Source organism: Arvicanthis niloticus, chromosome 5, assembly GCF_011762505.2.
Source record: "Arvicanthis niloticus isolate mArvNil1 chromosome 5, mArvNil1.pat.X, whole genome shotgun sequence".
Taxonomy (NCBI): domain Eukaryota; kingdom Metazoa; phylum Chordata; class Mammalia; order Rodentia; family Muridae; genus Arvicanthis; species Arvicanthis niloticus.
In genome coordinates this window covers 96,375,868-96,395,460 of record NC_047662.1, presented here as the reverse complement: position 1 = coordinate 96,395,460, position 19,593 = coordinate 96,375,868, and the positions used below count along the sequence as shown (strand labels likewise).

Below are 19,593 nucleotides of genomic sequence, written 5' to 3'. Positions count from 1 at the left end.
TATACATACCATGCACTATATGAAGGAGAGAAATGCAAAAACAGCTGAATCAAGCTGTTCTTTGGGTAAAACTTAGTAATTTACCTCACCTCATTTTAAGTAGGTAAGTGAAACTTTTATCAAAATAAAAGTATTCATATGCTGAAGTCAAAAAAAGGTTTGCTATTTAGTTTTTAATACGTTTCTATTATATTCCACGTCTTCAATAAACATTTATTATATAAATAATTCAGGACTTATGGAAGCAGAAAGAAAATGAATCTTTTCTCCCCTAAGATAAGACAAAGGCTTTCGAGTTCATCAAGGTAACAGGGCAAGCCCAGGAGCTAAGGGAAGTCCATGAAGTCTGAATAAGCACGAGATACCAATGAGCTCTCTGCAAAATGACAGAGAGAACAGACATAGGAGAGGTGAGATTTACAAGCGGAAATGCTGAAGGAGGGGGACTCACAAGAGCTGTGCCCTAACAAATGATGAAGGGGTTCTGAACGTTTTCAAGTTGAGAGTTGACGAGAAGGGGGACAGTAACCATATTTGCAGTTTTCATGTTTTGTTAAAAAAAAAAAAATCATGCTGAGAAGCTGAAGAGATGGCTCATCTGTTAAAAGCTCTGGCTGTTTTTCCAGAGGACCTAGGTTTGATTCCCAGAACCCACATGGTGAATAACAACCATCTACAACTCCAGATCCAGTGCCTTCATCTGGCCTCCACAGACACTAAGCACACGTGTGGCACACAGACATATTTACAGGCAAAACACCCATATACTTAAAAATAACAAAAAAAATTAAATCATGATAAAAGGATTGAAGACATAAATTGAAGAGACTGAGCCAGAAGCTTACAAAAGGGTAATTTATTATGCGACAAATATAAATTTATATGAAGTGCTAAGAACTTCAAGGAGTAACTATAGTTAATGGAGCACCTATCTTACAAAATCACGAATGGGAACACTCAGCTCAGATGGGTAATAGGTATGGGAAGAGCAAAGGACTCTTGTGTGGAAGTTCTCCCTGGCAGCCATGTGTTAGATGAAGGGCCTTTACTAGTACCTGAGTTGACAGAGAATGCCTTGAAGGTCCTATGAATGGATTGCACTATGCCTAGCTCATGAAAGGCAGCCATAATGAACTAGGAAACAGGGAGCTGCAAGCCCTTGCTCTGAAGGTACTGAATGATGTGAGAATGGGAAGATGTAACAAGAAACTCTACAGCAGGTAGAAAGGCAGACCTCAGGATGTCCTGTGGACCCATGTCAATGGCTGGATTGATAGGCAGAGTGGCAGTTATAGAACTTGGGTGTGGACATAAAAACAACTGCCCTCTTATTAACTTGAACTTGACAGTCTTTAAGAGTCAAATGAGTTGTGGTCTTGGATTCTCAAATAATGCACTTTGTCTTTTCATTTGACCTACAGATACTGCAGGAAACTTGTGGAAGGTATACAAACCAGAGACACAAATCAGGTCACCCAAGAAAACCATGCTTCCTCGGGCCATGCATTCTCATCCGAGAAGCTAGTTGTTGGATGGAGTTGCCAGACTCAGAATATAGTCCAATTCTTCAAAGTATTCCAGGAAGAATGCTGTCAACCCTTACATGGCGCCCTCGCCCAGGGAGACAATAGGTGCCATTGCTGTAGTACTATGGAGTACGTACCATCTGTCACTAAGAGTAAAACTCACTGCAGTCTCTGTATAGTGAGGTTACATGGTGTGTTAGCAGTCTTTTATCACTGTGACAAAATGCCTGAGAAAGCAATTTAAAAAGGAAAGATTTGTGTTGGTTCCTGGCTTCAGTGGTTTCAGTCCATTGTCAGTTGGCTTCATTGTTCTTGGGCCACAGTAAAGTAGAACATTAGAACATGAGGATGTGTAAGGAAAGGGTAGCTTACCCTGTGGTGGCCAGGAAGCACAGAGAGAAACCAAGAGATCAGGAAGGTGCTATAGACAAGACAAATCCTTCCAAAATATACTTCATGTGACCTACTTCCTCCAAAGAGGACACCCCCTGCAAAAAAAAAACAACAACATCCAATTGTGAATCCATCTAGGCATTGACATGTTGATTAGGTTCAGGGCTTCCACTCACAGACCACAATCCAATCATTTCTCAAAAGCCCAATGTCGGAACATTGCTTTGGAGACCAAGATTTTCAACTTACAAGCCTTCTGAAGAGACATTTTTTATCCAAGCCAGAGTGTACGATAGAATGCAGTAGAGATCCGAAACACCGTGCCAGGTGTCACTGGCTCCAGTGCCCATGGTTTTTCCCTGTGTCCTAATGGCCAGTTAGGGGGCCACACACAGTGACCATGCTGATGTACCAGATGTCTTTCCAAAAATGATTTTAAAAAATTATTTTTTACAAGAAAAGCAAGAGCACCACTGTGAGAGCTGATAAACGGCCGTAATGTTGAGTTCATGAGAAGGAAGAGCCCTGAGTCTGGGGCAGCAAAACCATCAGGTTCCAGCACCATTGCTTGTTATTCTGGTGACAGACATTGGACCCGAGGTAGACCATCTGCCTTTCCACTGAGAATTCTCTCCTGTCTGTGAGAATATTGTTTGGAATTCTTACTACAGACTTACCAATGGGGAGCAAACAAATGTGTATGCTAACCATACAGACTTGGAGAAAGCCAACTTAACTTGAGCATACAGTTAAAAAGTAGCCACTCTTGACTTGGTTTTCAAAGGCAACATGGGGGAGACATAAAAATAAGACTACTTGTGGGCAGTTACTAGAATTTTAGGTGGATCATAGAGCTTAGTAAGCCCAAACAGAGGTTCATGCACAGAGATGTCCAATGCCTTGTGGCAGAAGCTACACTCCTTAATTAGGAATACCTCTGAAATACAGACTACCCCTTCCTAAGCTGAAACGTATGAGGGAGAGGAGGAACTCCACTGTTCTCTGTGCAATTATAAATCAGGAAAGGCAGAAGTAGTAGATTAGTACGCATATGCATGTGTGTGTGTCACACCCATGTAGACATAGGTACCATGAGCATTGAATCTACTCTCAGGAGAAGGTCTGCTAGTTCAGAAAAACGTTAAAGGTTTCAGCACCGACTCAGTGGGAAGGCACTACTGAGGTCTCCCTGGAGCTCAGCCAAGAGGTCTGAGTCATTCCTTTACACCTCCTGGGCGAGCAGCCAGGACAGTCTCTGACCCCACCTCATCCTGAAGCCCATGGACATCACGGATGGCATGCCCATCTGCTGTCCCAGCAGGACGAGAAATAACCAGTGAGCACAATGTACTTTGAAAACACAAAATGTCAAAGACTTTCTTCTTTTTTTCGGGAATCTCATCCTCTTTAGTTTCAGCAACCAAAGATGGAAAAATAAGCAAGCAAGCAAAAATCTGGACACAACAGGGCAGTTGAACACACAGACTCACAGTGGTTATGACAGCATGCACAAGATCCATGCAAGATCAAGCCAGACGGAATGCCAATATGGCTGGGGGAGTTGGCCACAACATCCCACCCCTAGCTCAAGGACTACTGCCAATCCACAACTGCCTAGAGAGGAAGAACAAGTTTTCTTTAAGAGTGTGGTCTCTGGGAGGTAAAGCGCCCTCCAATGAAGGACCACATACCCAAGAACACACAGGCTGCACAAATTGGTCTTGAAAGGCTTTAGAAACAAAAAAAAAGGGTGGATTACAAGTCAGGTGGGTAGAGAAAATAGGTGTGGATCTGGGAGGAGCTGCAGGAAGGAGATGAAGGTCATCAAAATACACTGTGTGAAAATCTCAAAGAACTAATGAAAATAAAAGATAATCGTAATCTGGAGGCTTTTATAGTCAGAAGTAATATCATCATACAGCTTAGTGCTGCAGCTGCCTGTTCCGTGACTATTCTAATGTATATGGAAATGGCATATCAGGGGCTTCAATCATTTGGCTCCCAACGGTCACTTCTGAAAGGTGGGAGAGGAGACACCCAGCCTCGCAGAGACTTGAAGTGCCAGGGTGAGGGGCATACCGAGGGGGTTCCCACTTGATCAGAGGAGAAGGGGAGGGGGAGAGGAGTGTGGGAGGTAATGAGCAGGAGAGGAGCAGTGAGCAGGGTGTAAAGTGAATAAGTAAAAAAAAAAATAAATTCATTTTTTTAAAAAAGTTATTATTTGATGCTGGCTACATACGAATGAGGATATCCCTCCAGAGCTACCTCTGAGGGGACTTGACCTTCCCCAAACTCTTCTGAGAAATGAGTCCTCAGACATTCAAAACTTCATTTGTAAGATGGCACAGAAATTTAAGGAACTAAATCTTGAGATCTGAGAATACATTAAACATTGTTATAAACACTTTAAATGTTCTCATTCTGTTACCAGAAATGACCGATTCCTCTGAACCTGTGATTTCCATAGCAAAGCTGTAGACTTTCTGTTTGTTTGTTTGTTTTGTTTTCAGGTTGATTTATTTTTATGTGCATAGATGTTTTGCCTGTTTGTATGTCTGTGCACGGTGTCAGATACTTTGGAACTGGAGTTACACACAGTTGTGAGTTGCTATGTGGGTGCTGGGAATTGAACCTGGGTCCTCTGGAAGAGCAGCCAGTGCTCTTAACTGCTGAGCCATCCCCAGGAAGCAAGCCCTGGAGTGTCATTCCAAAATGGTCATGGTAGCAATGATAATGAGTGAACAGGCAGAAATTACATAGAAACAACACACACAACTTTCATATGCAAAACTGTAATTGTTTAAACATTTGACAGAATAGTCTTACCCACACCACACACTCTGAGATACAGAATGCTCCAGAATTATCTCTCACGACTCACTTGCTCACTCCCTTCCATGGATGTTTGTCCAAGAGACACAGGCACTGAGCTCTTGAGTGGGTCGCATTTCTGATTTAACCAGCTCCCTCAATTAATTTTATAAGCAATCATCATACCTATTTTCATTCAGAAAGTAGGAGCCGGGAGTTAGAACACCACCAACAGATTCATGAGCAAGGTGCTGAAATGCTTTGGAATTCAATTCTCAGTAAATCGATGTGGGTGGGGGAGGGGTAAGCTGTAAAGTTGGGCTTTCATTTCTTGATTCATCTCTGAATCCCTAGCTGTGTTTGTCGCCTCATCACCCCTGTGAATGCTTCTTTTGCCTCTCATCAACATCTATTCCATTCCTTTTGTGGTCTTGCAAAACTTTCTCTTCCTCTAGGTGCCCAAAATCCCCCAATCACAAGACCTTACTTGTAGCTTGCTACTGCTCTGAGGGATTTTTTTCACTTCCCTTCTCTTCCTCTCTGAATTCCTCTGTACTGTGTATTTTCCTCCTTTCTGTCTTTGGCTCCATATCCCAAGTATCTCTCTTAATAAGTTTATCTCTTTGACCGTCATTCAGAGAGAAATCAGGGCGGGTGGGGCAGGCGCCAGTCTCCCCCCACCCCAGGTGGATCAGAGAAAGAGAAAACAAACTGTCTTCTTGAATCCTGTTTCTTTCCTAAAGTCTTCCCTAGGCCCTTTGTCGTTCTTCTTTCTGCACCAGTGTTCAAAGCTAACTCCCCAGAGCACTCTTTCGGCTTCGCTGTGCTTTCTGTCGTGTTTCCTTCGTTTATCTCTTCGATACCCAGATTGTAATAATGGTCTTTGCTTATTTCTTCCATGGCCCTTTACTCATAATTCCTCCTAGGATCATGAATGATCTATTATACAGCAAACTTTTTACCTTCTCCCAAGCTTTCTACAGCATTTACAATTACGAATGGCCTGTTGATATAAGCAGCTTGTACTGCCATCGGAGGTCATGTCAATGTCCGTGGTCTTTACTGCCATCAGAGCCCAGGCTTCGGTGCTTGGCATGTGATGATGCCGTAGTCCATGTGGATGCCTGTGGTCCATGGTGTCACCAGAAACCACCCAGAAGTCCATGATCCATCCTTCTACTTACTGTAAAGGGGCAAAGAAACTACTTTTGCAATGATATTGATGACTCCAGACTCATAGTTGAGAAAGAGGGACATAAAAGGCTTCTGTGACAACTCCTACCCCAACCCCCCCCCCCCCAAAAAAGTAACAGCTTAGAAAGAAAATCATTGAAGGGAACTCTTTGAAAATGTAATGAGAATACTGTAGCTCTCCCCGGTCAATGGCTTCTGCGCAGGTGTGCAAGTGTGGAAGGTATCAGTTTTCTTTAAGGAGCTGGCCACTGGGAGTTTGACCATGTTCCAGTGAGTATATGGGCAACACAAATTGAACTTGTTTTTTTCTTTTTAGACTTCTTTTGAGGAGGGTTACAAGGGTGTGAACAGACCTGGGAAGACTGGGAAGTGAGTGTGACCAGGGTTCATGACGTAAAATTCCCAAATAATCAATAAAAATACTATGAGAAAAAGATTACAGATGGCCTTGTGCCTCCTCCATCCCTTCTGAGACTGTCCTGACCCTACTTCTAGTCCTCCGTTAAGGTGCCCCTGTTGCTTTACTCTCAGCTCTGTCTCTATACCCAGCCCCCACTCTATCCTCTAATGCCTCACTTCTTTAAGGTTCTGCTGGTCCATAGATCTCTCGTCTAAAAGTTCCCTCCTAAGTATAAATGTAGGGTCTCTTCAAAGGCACTGGCCATCTGACCCGGTTATCTACCATAAAGAGCTAGGGGCAGGGTAGCAGAAACTCATCAAAAGCCATTTAAACGGAACTAAACAGTCTTTAATGTAAAATCTGAAAGTCGACAGACACAAAACTAAACATCTTCCAGGTTTCCCATACCCCAAAAACACCCTCAGATAGCTTTAACCACCTCCCACATGCATTACCTTAATAATTTCCCCAATCAATTTCTCATCTTTCTTCCATTCTACTGCTGGATTAATCTCCACTTAATATGCTTAAATGATTCCACATCTCAAAACCGTGATTGCTTACCCCTTGCCAATCAAACTCTAAAGTTCCTCACAATGTGGCCCCAGATACCTACAGGCCAGAAATCTAATGCCGTTAGGAAGGGAAAAAAGAACTATGACAACTTTCAGAACATACGAAAGCTTTACAACTCAACCTTTGACTCACGGAAGGTTGGAACTGTCGCTCTGCTGCTGGGTTTCTCTTCTCTGTGTATCCAGCTTCCTCTGTGGCTGGGTTTCCAAGCCCAGGTTTCAGTTTCTGTTCAGCACAGCCAAGCTACTCCCCACACCTTCTGAGCCAGGAGATCTGACGCTTCTTCCTCATGGTTTCTGTCTATGCTCTTCACCAGTTTGCCCTTCAATTTCCCAATCACAAATTCTAAAGACTGCATATGTTCATTGTTGACCACAGACATGTCACTTCACAACCTGTGGATGGTCATCCACTCATGTCACATGCTCAGCTGATCTCAGCTGTGACTGCCACTGACTGGCGAGGGAAAGGCAGGAGAGAATGCTCAAGACGCAGATTCCTGAGGTAACTCTATGGGCAAAAGGGTCTTTATGATATGGAGGACAGACAAGACTGGAATCTCACAGACCAGTACCCTCCCTGAGGTTCACATTCACTGAAATACCTTGCCTGCCCTAAAAATATGTGATTGTGCATCAATCAAAAGGAAAAAAAAAAAAAAGAAAAAATGTAGAAGAAAGAAAAAAATAGAAGACAGAAATGTTAGCTACTCTGATTTTCTCATTATACACAGTTTTCACATCTCACAGTATCACACTTATTCTATAAATCCACGCAATTAAAATAAATTTAAGAACTTTAACCTCTAAATCATTACTTTTTCTTGCCTGGTCTAGGTAGGTGTACATCACAATCCTGACAAAATGAATTGCTCTTTCATGAACTCATTACACAGCTTTGTTATTTTGGTCCACACTTCTGCTCACACCTAGAATAATCTCTGCCAAAATCTGGTGAGGTCAAAATCCACTAACCAAGGGCATGGGTGAACATGAAACAGTGCACACACACACACACACACACAACGGTGCACAACAAGAAATGAAAGGCATCAAAAATCACTTGGGCACAGAGAAAGAAAGATGAAAATAAAGCACGACTGTGTCAGTTAAGGTTGTATGTACACTATGGTGATTTTCTGGGAAAGTCCATGCATAGTGGAGAGCAAATGTGTTTAATCCATGTCAAAATTCCACACGTATGTCCAAATACACATTTTAGGAGAAGTGCACCTGACATCAAGAATTTTTAAAACAACAGGCCACACAAAGCAGTGCTGTGAGTCCGTGAAGGCCGCTGTCTTTGGAAGTGGCTGCTGGCGTTGGACAAGAATGAGGTGGGCTTAAAGAGCACTCCCCTGGCGTGATTCATTTTAGAAACCATGGAAAGACCTGAAAAGGGAAACAAAATCACTCTGCAATCTGGACATCTAGAGAAAGCCACTCTCAGTATTTCCACTCTCTCCTCTTACTATGTCCATGCTTCGTTTCTTTCTCTTCTGTCAGCGCGACCTGAATCAAACTAAGTCCACAGCTAATTGCTTGGCTTAAGCTTTTGTTTATATTAACATCACTTCAAAAACAGTGTTTTTAATCGTTTGAAGTATGAACAGTTACAATTTGGGGTTGGGTGAGCTTTGAGGATAGATCCTCGCTGTGCTGCCCAGGCTGACCTTTGACACCTGGGTTTTAGCAGCCTGCCTATATCCAGTTCCTGAGGAGCTGGGGCTAGATTGTTAACAGCAAAAAACCTTTTAGTGTTGGGTTTTTTAATGCCAGTTTATGGTTTTATAAGAACTCATAGACTATAAGGAGAATCTATACAAATAAATATCTTACATGCCTCTATAGTCTCTCAAAAAAAAGTTCCAGAGATTTACTTAAGAAGAAAAGAATAGAACAACTCAAAAAGAATTTCAAGGACTTCCAAATGTTAACATAAGGACTCAAGGTCCAGTGCTTGCATAGCATACATGGTGCCAGGGACTTTCTTTCCAGAACCACACATAAAAATGTGTCTTGCCTAAATATCAGTTTAACCAAAACCTTGACTGGCATTTTCTTTAACACAATGGAAAGAGACCGAAGGAAAAGATGGTAGCAAAACCTAAAGCTCAATCCCCATAGTAGGAAGTCACTAACACATAAAACACATAAAAAGTTAGTGTAAGCTCGCTATGTACAGCTGACAAAATAGAAGAACGGACAAGAATCCAACATGGAAAACCAGGTACAGGGCATGCTGTGTTCTTTGTTAAGTCTTGTTCTGTTTGAATTTTCGACCTAACATTTTATATACATTTTAGAAGATAAAAATTAAGTTTAAAAGCTCAAACCAGCAGTAAAATTCAGGTCGGAATTTTCAGTAAAATGGGAATTTCAGGAAAATTCAGTAAAATGGGTTGGAGCAATGGCTTAGCTATTAAGAGTGCTGGTTATTCTTCCAGAAGACCAGAGTTCGATTCTCAGTGCTGACACTGATGGTCAGCCTATTACTGCTTGTAACTCTAGCTCTGGGGAGTTCAACATGTTCTTCTAGTTTCCTCAGGCACCCAGATATACAAATCACACACAAACGCACAAACACAATCATACATACATGAATAAAAATAAAATATGCCTTTTAAAGATGATATAAAATACAACACACACATGTTTTTGTCTACAAACCCACAATTCTCCCATCAGGTAAGAAAAAAATGTCATACATAGGACATGATCTACAAGAAGCTTCATAATATTATGAGTTTTTACTAAAAATCCATGTGAACAAAGCATGAGGCTAGATACTTTTATAGATACTTAGAAACACCCTATATTTTACTCTCTCCAGAAAGGAAATATTCCCTCCACATGTCTCAGCCAGGGCATGATCGAGAATTGTCTGTGCAGAGAACCTTCAAATTCTTCCTCACAAATTGATTAAAAACAAAACAAGATAAAACAAAAACAAACAAGCAACCAAAAATAAGAATGAGACATAGGTTTCCGTGACAACCTCTGCCCATCCCCTACCCCAGCTTCACTCCATCCTCATCCCCACCCCTGCCTCCACCCCAAGGAAAGAAACTCTAGACAGGAGTTCATTTAAGAGAACTCTTGTGATAAGGATGCTGAAGTGTAGCTCTTCACAACCAGTAGCTTTGGAAACTGGCAACAGGAGAAGGGTGGGAGAAGGGGACAGGGCAGGGACGGACGCCATTTTCATTAAGGGGCTAGAAAGACATTGAGAGTTTGACCATGCTACAGTGAGTATAGGAGCAACACAAATTGGACTTGGCATATTTCTTTTCTTCTTTTTGGGGGGAGGGAGGGTCACAGGGATGGGGATGGACCTGGGAAGACTGGGAATCTGTGTGTGTGATCAGGATGTATAATGAGAAATTCAGAAAAAAATCAATAAAACCATTGTTGCCAGAAAAAGACACTAATTCCTCAAGTTGGGTTTCAGAGCGGTGATTATTTTTTTCTTCAGAAAACCTTCCCATTTTCCACATACTCCAGGTGCATCCTGGAGATAATCCTCAGCAAAATGTGTCACACCTTGAAAGGAAAAAATAACAACAGACAGACATGGGGAGGCTGGTGTCGTCGGAGGAATGGATGCTGTACTGGAACCTTAGTTTTCAGGAACTGCCCCAGATCTCTGTCCTCCTGGCTGCCCTGATCCATCCTCAAGCCTCCTCTCCCTCCGCTGAACATCTCTCCTTCAGTCCCCTCCCGGTTCTTACTGCTTCTTACTCTTCTCATACCTCATTTCTGGTTGCCCCCTTTCTGCTCCCACTCTCAGATTTCCATGTAATCTGTGTCACAGAGGAAAAATGAAGAAGAAGAATGTTTCTGTTCTTCCAAGTTTTTCCCTAAATGAACCATTATTTTGTTTTGTTTTGGTTTTTTTGTTTTGTTTTGTTTTGTTTTTTTGACCACTGGGCAATAAAATTAGACATGAAGGCAAGTAACTGAGACCACCTAGTGTGTAAATACTGCTTTGGCTAAATTATTAGAAAGCTGGTGAGCACTGTATAGCAATGTCCTTGCAATCAAATGTCTACATTTGGGTACATTGGCTAGTTGGGTATATTGCTTTTATTCTCAGTGGCAAACTACATGTATCCCATTCTCTATTTCTGTATTTGTCAAATTCCCTTTGCAATGTTTTGTCTAAGCAGAGCATGGTGGGCACACATCTATTATCCCAGCACTCGATAGCTCGGGTAGAAGGAATTGAAAGTTTGGGGCCAGCCTGGGTTACATTAGGACACTGTTTCAAACACACAGACATACAAACATACACACACAGACACACATAGACATGCAACACACACACACAAACATACACACAGAGACATACAAATATACACAGACACACAAACACACAGAGACACACAAACATACACAAACACACACACAGGCTAAAATAAAAAATGTTAATTATTATGTACCTTCAACATCTATTCCACCGTGTTTACTTGTCTACTCATCTCTTGCGAAGAGCAGGGATTTAAAAGAAAAAGGTGGCTGTTCCCTAATCTCATCCAGTATTCTCCTGATTAACATTTGTCTCTGGGCCAATGAGGAAACAACATAATGTGAATTTCTTGGGAGCAGCTATATCTAAACGCCATATTAGGTAAATCAAAATGGTAACCTGCATTTAAAAAAAAAAAAAGTGACTTAGAATCAAGGCAAACTTGGCATTTGCATTAGTTTAGTTGGTGGGCTGGCTGGTGCCTTAGCCTCCCACATGCTGGGATGAGAGTCAGACACCTCTAGGCCTCCCTATGGTGTAGATCTGACTTTTGGAGTAAAGGGTCCATCTCCAGTCTGGATAGAAACTGACAAGAACAAGATTAGTCTACCTCATGAATACATTAGCCAAGGAATGGAGAAGATTCTAGAAGTAGTTACATTACACACGCAAGTCTTTCCAGACAAAAATTTGAAAAAAAAATTGATCAAAATTATACTTAAAGTATAATAAGTTCCAAAGAAGCACATTAAAACAGTTCTATGAATTAGGATGGTAGTCACACAGCCAAGATAAATTCATCACCAGCAGGGTTTGGTGACTAGAGAGACTGATGAATATATTTGGTGCTAAACTTCAAAGTTAGACAGTTTTACCTTCTAACAGAATAGTGGACTGGCTTCTGTCACTCACAAGTTTTCTAATTTCTCCCCTGAATATCAACTTCTGGCCCACAGGCTAGATAGCTTTCCAACCCCTAACCTACAGAAAGTTCCAGTTATCCGTGCTAGAGGATAAAGAAATTGCCAGTAATATTGACTGCACGAAATTACTGCTGATTCTTTCAGAGACAATGTTTATTATTTAGCCAACTCGATCAAAACTAAAATGAACTAAAAACATCCTTTTTGATTTAAACGTTCTAACGCAGAAAAACACATTGTAAACATCGGGTAAGCCTACCTGGGCACTAAAGCACAAGAATGGAGAGCTCTGGGTGAGCCTGGACCAGACAGTGAGGCCCTGTCACAGAAGAGCTTCAAGAAGGAAATACTGAAACACAAACTAGAAATCAGTAGGCATTACTGCAAGACCTGTGAATTACCTTCTACTCTCTTTATTCACACTTTATTCTATCTTTACTAAGGAGCTGGGTCGTAGGTCAGTTAGCACAGTTCTTGCCTAGCATTCATGAAGCCTTACATTCGCCCCCCCAATGCTGCACAAGACTGAGTGTGATGGAGTACACATATAATTCTGCCAGCACTTGAAGATGGAGACAGAAAGAGTGAGTGTGAGGGTCTGGACCAAATGAGACCTTTTGTATTAAAAAAAAAAAAAAAAAAAAAAGTGAAAAACAAGGAATTGAATTAACCTCCAAATTCCAGTGACCTAAGTCCACAAAGCATATTTACTCTCTTACTACCTGTCTACCTGGCTAGTAAGAGTGTAATCTCTCAAGACCTAGGCTAATGTACACTCCACAAGATGCTAATGTAGCCGTAAGACCCAAGACCAGCTTAAGGGTTCATCACTCTTCTGTGGTCCATCCTAGAATGAGGCTCCTTACCTCCACAGTCCATGAGCTGGAGCTACCGATGTAAGCCCAGGCCAAGGGAGGTAGAGAATGCTCAAGACCGAGAGTGGAATTCTTAGTGGGTGCTGCTCTCCTTGCCATGCACACACAGTAAATCACACCACATGAACAACTTCATTCCTCTCTTCCTTAAGTGTTTTTCTCACAGGCTTCCCACACACCCATAATTAAATCTCTTCACAAGCACATAGGGACAGCCTTCTGCTATCAAGTCATTGTTTGGCTGTTACAAACATTGTTTTCTTTGACCGCCTCCGGTGGTCGCACCAGGCCCTAGACATCCACAGAGCCTCCAGTGGCATCCCAGACCACAGACATCTACATGAACCTCCAGTTTCAACAGGTCTTGGGACAGAAGACATTGGATACCAACATGGCCTTCAGGGGCAGCATGGACCATAGAGGTCTTTTGAGGAGTTCCAATCCAGGAAACAAGCTGGTCTTCACCTCAAACATCCTTGTTTGTCTTCTTGTTTGTTTGTTTTCTTCCTGCTCCTCCTTCTTCATTTTTGATGGGAAGGTCACAAGGTTGGGGGGTCAGACCTGGGAAGACTGGAGAGTGAGTGTAATCAGGGTACATGATAGGAAATTCCCAAATAATCAGTTTAAAAATATTATGTTGGAAAAAATGAAAAGAAATATTGCTTTCTGCTATGTGTTTTCATGAGTACCTAAATGCATTTCTCATTTAATGCATATAATTAGCCTATGAGGAAGACACATAGGATAGTGCTGGGTATGCTATTTATAGGGTTGAACAGAGACGCCCCTTGAACTGGAGTTACTTTTCCAAGGTCTCACTGCTAGTAAGTCACATAGTAGGGATCAGGATTTTCAGACTTTAAAAACCTATCCTATTTGTTTGGATGTGTGTGTGTGTGTGTGTGTGTGTGTGTGTGTGTGTGAGAGAGAGAGAGAGAGAGAGAGAGAGAGAGAGAGAGAGAGAGAGAGAGACTTAAGATCTGTGGTCTGGAAGGAATCTAGTGACAGTTGGGCTGGCTCTGAGAAATGTAGCCTATGTAGCAGTTTAGGAGGAAAGCAGATGCATGGGAATAATTTTTTTTTTTAAAAAAGATGAGTTCATTAGCGTTGGATGGTTGATTCAACCCAAAGGGATAAGAGAAAGAAAAGAATGTTACAAAGACCTGAAGGGAACACAAACATGAAAATTACCCTTTTATTGGAGTGTTATTTGTGAGCTACTTCTAGAAATGAAATAGGTCTGTATTATAAAATAATGCATAATAAATTATAGAGAAAAATTTAAAAAGATCTGTGGTCTGAGTATGGGACATACTACTGCAGCAAGGTTGACAGGGCTGAGAAAGATTTCAGAAAAAAAATGGGGATGGTTCAGTAATGACCAGTAACCTGTAGATGGCAGGGACTACGGGACCAAACAGAAGGCTGGTAAAGTTTTCCATAGCTGGAACTTGCCGAGAGAGCCTGTGTTTAGCATGCTTGAAGTTATGAGTCCAATTCTTAGCACAAAAATTAAAAATAAAACAAATTTCCATCCTTTTTCTTTTTCTGTGAGATCTTTGGAAAGATAGCTGGTCTCTTTGAATTCATTAAGGTCCCTGGATCCTTAGACCATTTGAGACGGTGGTGAGCCAAAGGATCTGATGCTATTGCTACTCCAGAAACTTGAAATTAAACCATATTTCAATGAGGAATAGAAAAAAATAATAATAAACAAAAAATCTCTGAAATTAGGTGTACATAGTTTACTTAATATGTGTTCTCTGTTTAAAATGGCCCCAGTTATACAGTCTTTAGTGCTTTTGATATATTCTTGTCTTGTTAATAATTCTACAAATTGTAAGGCTGATTATGTATTATCATATATCTTAAAACTAGTAATGAACTAATAGATTCACATTTTAAAATGCTAATGTCAAAATCATTTAAATATTGCCATCGCAATTGTACTCTAAAATAGCCAACTAAATACACACCAAGTTTCATCTCAATAAGGCTATTTCAAAAATTATCATGGGGCTGATAGACATGACAAATTTTAATAGTTGTCCTAGCTAGCTTTTCAACAATTTAACAGTAGCTATAGTCATCTGAGAGGAAGAAACCTCGATGGAGAAAATGCCTCCCTAAGATCAGGCTATAGACAAGCCTGAACAGTACTTCTTAATTGTGGTTAATAGGAGAGATCTCAGCCCATTGTGGGTAGGTAGTACCATCTCTGAACTGGTGATCCTGGGTTCGATTAGAAAGCAGGGTGAGCAAGCCGTGAGGAGCAAGCCATTGAGCAGCCCTTCTCCATGACCTCTACATCAACTTCTGTCTCTAGGTCCTTTTCTTGTTTGAGTTTCTGCCCTGACTTCCTCGGATGATGAACAGAGATGTGGAAGTGTGGAATGTGGGAAGACACATAAACCCTTTCCTTTTCGAGTTGCTTTGGTCATGGTGTTTCATCACAGCAATAGTAACCCTAACTAGGACAGATATCAGTAACAAGATAGTGAGCTATTGCTGTGACAGACCTGACCATGTTGTTTTGGGAAGGGTTGTGGAAGGTCTTTGGAACTCTGGAGTAGAAAAGCAATTGAGTATTCAAAAGCTTGGTGAGTTGCTCTAAGAGAACTTGTGAGCTAAAGGTTGAGAGAAATGGAAGCAATGGAGCTTGGCTTGAGAAGTCCCAGAGGGGAGTTTTGGGAGGCACATAAAGACTCTATAACAGCCATTGCATATTCTGAGTTCAGAGTGTGTGGTTCTGGTCAACTACTAATGTGAAATCTTAGTAGTGAAACTTTTGCTTTATTGAGACAATCAATGCTGGTCCGCTGGAGCTGAGAAATTAGGGGTGATTAAGAAGAGATCATCTTTGAGGTAAAATCTTTTTGGAAACTGTTTCCCAGGAGTCACCACACAGAGGCTATGTTCCAGGGGAAGCCAAGGTTGGACCAGGAACTGGCAGTCAAACTTGATAGTGTAAGAGTCACCCACGTGATACCGATTTTGAAGGCATGAAGAAGTCATGAAGATCACCTGAGGTTTGGCACTTGAGAGGGCAAAAAAGGTCACTGGTGAAGCTGCAGCCTCAATAGTAGTTGAAAGCCCAGGATTGGAGGAGTCATACAGAGAAGCTGAGCCTTGTTGGCACCGTGAAGAAAGCCCATGAGAGGCTTACTGGCGAAAGCGCAGCCCATTTGTAGCAGAGACACAGTACTTTGGAAATGCCACTACCTTAGGATAACAACAAAGAATGCAGTGGTCATGGGGTGGAGCCGGGCTGTGCCTAGAAGACAAGCTGTGTGTGTTACAGAGGGCTGAGCTCGCCGAGTAACCCAAGCCCTTTGGAGAAGCCCAGAAGATTGTGAGTAAATCCCAGACATTGGACATTGAGTGACTTACACTGTTAGAGTTTGGTTTTGCTCTGTTCAGATTGTGACTGTGCCTTGGTCCTTCCCTTCTCAAAGTAAGAAAACAACTTGCATTCTATTTTATAAGAGCCCACAGTTGAGAGACTTCATTAAAAAAGAGATTTTTTTTTTTTTTTTTTTTTTTTTTTTTTTTTGTATTTTAAAAGAGAGTAGATCTTTTTAAAGAGACGACTTTGGAAGTGTTTGAATTCGTATGGTTGTGACTTAACAGTGATGTGTCAAGTTGACAAAGGGTCAGCTGTGCAATAGCAACCCTAACTAGAACAATATCAAACATTGTTTTCCTCCACACAAGGGGTTGGTAAAGAAGGCCCCAGATACCCCAATACAATAGAGTTTATTGCCATTGTTGTTTGTCCTCCAGAACTAGATGATAAGACTAGATGATAAGACTCCATGGCTGAAGACATCACACATTTCGGTTGCAGAACATAAACAAATCAGAGTGGAACTGAGCTGGCAATGTCCTCCCTGCTGGGTGACTTCCACAGTACTAGAAGGTGCTATGCAAGCTGGTGGGGAGAAGTCACAATGGTCACAATCAGCTGTGAACCTCACCAACTGTAATAGCAGGTTTCAGGGCATGTGTCCACTGGGTCAGTAATGGGTGACTAGTACAGATGTACCAACCACCTTTTGAACGGATGAGGCCCACTTCACAGGCAGGAATTCTGCTAACCTAGTTGAGAACCAACAGCTGGGGAGACCAGAGGCCCTGGGGGATGGGGGGTGGTAAACCTGTGACTGTTGTCTTGGCAACTGGACACAGTGCCAAACCATCTTCTAAATAACTTAGGCTTATGCACGTAGACTAGTGCGTTCTCAGCCTTGATGAGAGAAGCTCTCCTCTGTAGTGATCAGCAGTTATAACCAAGATCCACAGTTGGCCAACAAATGCTAAGGATAAATGACTGTGGAGAACCCACTTCTAAACAGGACACCCATATTAACTCACCCAAAACTCTGAGAATAACACAGAAGGGGTGGGTGGACAGAGTGTGAGCGTCAGAGGCCAGGGAAGAATACTGCAAAACTGCCTTCTGGGTGTGCTATGCCGCTGTACCCAAGAACTCACTGCCGCTGGGGCCACTGCACAAAACGTGCATAAGGCTGGGCCCATCGCCATTTCAGCATGCAGGGCAGAGGGGTTTATGAGGCCCATCCTTCCCAGAGGGATTATGGGAAATTAATGGTTGCTGGAGGAAAGTATATAATTCTCTTATGTCAGTGCTTGTCAACCTTCCTACTGCTGCCACGAGGAACTTTAATACAGTTCCTCGTGTTGTGACCCCCAACCATCAAATTATTTCATTGCTACTTTGTAACCATAATTCTGCTACAGTTATGAATTATATTGTAAATATCTGATATGCGGGATATCTGGTCCGTAACCCCCCAGGGGGTCACGACCCACAGGTTGAGAACCACTGCTGTAAGTCGTTGGCCCTGCTGAGAAGTTGCCCATGCTCTAGTAAATAACCTCCCACTCCTGCTCAGGCGAGCACAACAGTTATACTCAGTGAGTCAAGTGACAGAATTTAGAAATGAAAGTAGGAGGGTTGCTCTCTGGGAAAGGGAAGAGTTTTAGCAGGAAAGAGAGGGCTGTGAGAGCAGAAAATGGGAGGTGAAAATGACCAAAAATACATTATATACTCAAATGAGATTTTAAAAAATTAGAAACAAAAAAATCTCTTTGAGACAAAGCAGGCCTTGAATCTAGGGCTAGAATTACAGGCCTAGGCCACCACACACAAATAGTCACACGTTGTTCACTGAAAAATATTTGTTTCCTAGGACTGCCATAATAAATTATCATAGAATGAGGTGGATTAAAACAACAGAAATATACGGTTCCTGAGGCTAGAAGTCCAAACTCAAGGTGGCAGCAGGACCATGTTCTTGTTGAAGGCTCCAGGAAGGGTCTTGTCATGTCTCTTTCTAACTTCTGGTAATTCCTGACAATTTGGGGGGCCCCTTGATTCTTGACCCCCATACCCAATCTCTGCCTCTATTGTTATGTGGTTTTCTCCTTATATCTGTGTACAAATTTCCATCCTCTTTGAAGACACAGGAGTCTACCCAATTCAAAATCACCTCATCCTAAATTATTTGCATCTACGAAGACCCCCCCCCCTTTTCTTTAAACAAGGTCATATTCACAGGTTTCAAGAATAGGGATTTCATCAACTATGGGGAGAGATCATTTGACTCACAATGGCAGCTAATAACACATCTGCATGTCTTCCTGAAGGGTAAAGGCAAAGACTATAGAAAGAGAGTGTAGACATGTGTTCCCAACTCTAGTGGAAGACTCTGCTGGGTCAGCAGATTTTACCAGCAGACCTCAAAAACTCTCTCATAAGGTGAAGGTGAAACACATGGACTTGTAGCCTTTCAGTGGGTTTAGGAGATAAAAACAGTAAATAACCACCTATCTATTACATTTTTTACTTCTTATTAATCAGTTTTTTTTTAAAGGCTCCAAACTGCATGTGGGGTTGCAGGCCTTTAATCCCAGCAGCCCAGAAACAGAGACAAGTGAAGCTCTATGACTTCAAGGCTAGTCTGATCTTCACAGTGAGTTCCAGGCCAGTCAGGGCTACACAGGAAGACCCATCTGTCTATCTGGATGGATGGATAGATAGATAGATGGATGAATGAATGAATCAAGCAAACTCCCTTACAAACAAAATTTGACAATTAGGCCATATGCCATCCCACAGTTAAAAACTCTGACCCAGAATTGTTCCGGTCTGAAAGAACTGCAGGAACAAAAAAAATGGATAAGAGCCTAGGAAAAGGAGGTCCAGTGACAGGCCCAAATTGAGATCCAGCTCAGAGGGAGGCTCCAAGGCCTGACACTATTACTGATGTTATGGTGTACTTATAAACAGGGGCCTGACTGCCCTTCAAAAGGCCCAACAAGCAGCTGAAAGAGTCAGATGCAGATATTTGCACCCAAACAATGGACAGAAGCTGGTGACCCCTGTGTTTGAAATTAGGGAAAAGCTGGAAGAAGCTGAGGAGGAGGGTGACCCCATAGGAAGACCAGCAGTTTCAACTAACCTAGACCCTGAGAGATCTCTTAGAGCCACCAGCCAGACAGCATATACCAGCTGATATGAGGCCCCTAACACACACACATCAGAGGACTGCTGGGTCTGGACTCAGTCAGAGAAGATGCACCTAACCGTCCAGAGACTTGGGGGCCCCAGGGCATGGGGAGGT

General features: G+C 42.1%; 1 long non-coding RNA gene across 3 annotated transcripts in view; it reads right to left on the bottom strand.

Annotated features, from left to right (window-relative positions):
* Positions 1-6,050: 6,050 nt before the first annotated feature.
* The window catches only part of LOC143442454 (uncharacterized), a 59,786-nt gene continuing 46,243 nt past the window's right edge, over positions 6,051-19,593 (bottom strand). For 2 of the 3 annotated variants that reach the window (XR_013110687.1, XR_013110689.1), the window contains exon 3: positions 10,978-13,516. This is a non-coding gene — a long non-coding RNA (uncharacterized LOC143442454). Of the gene's footprint in view, positions 8,292-10,977; positions 13,517-19,593 lie in introns of those variants that run through there. The other variant, XR_013110688.1, reaches the window with a different exon arrangement.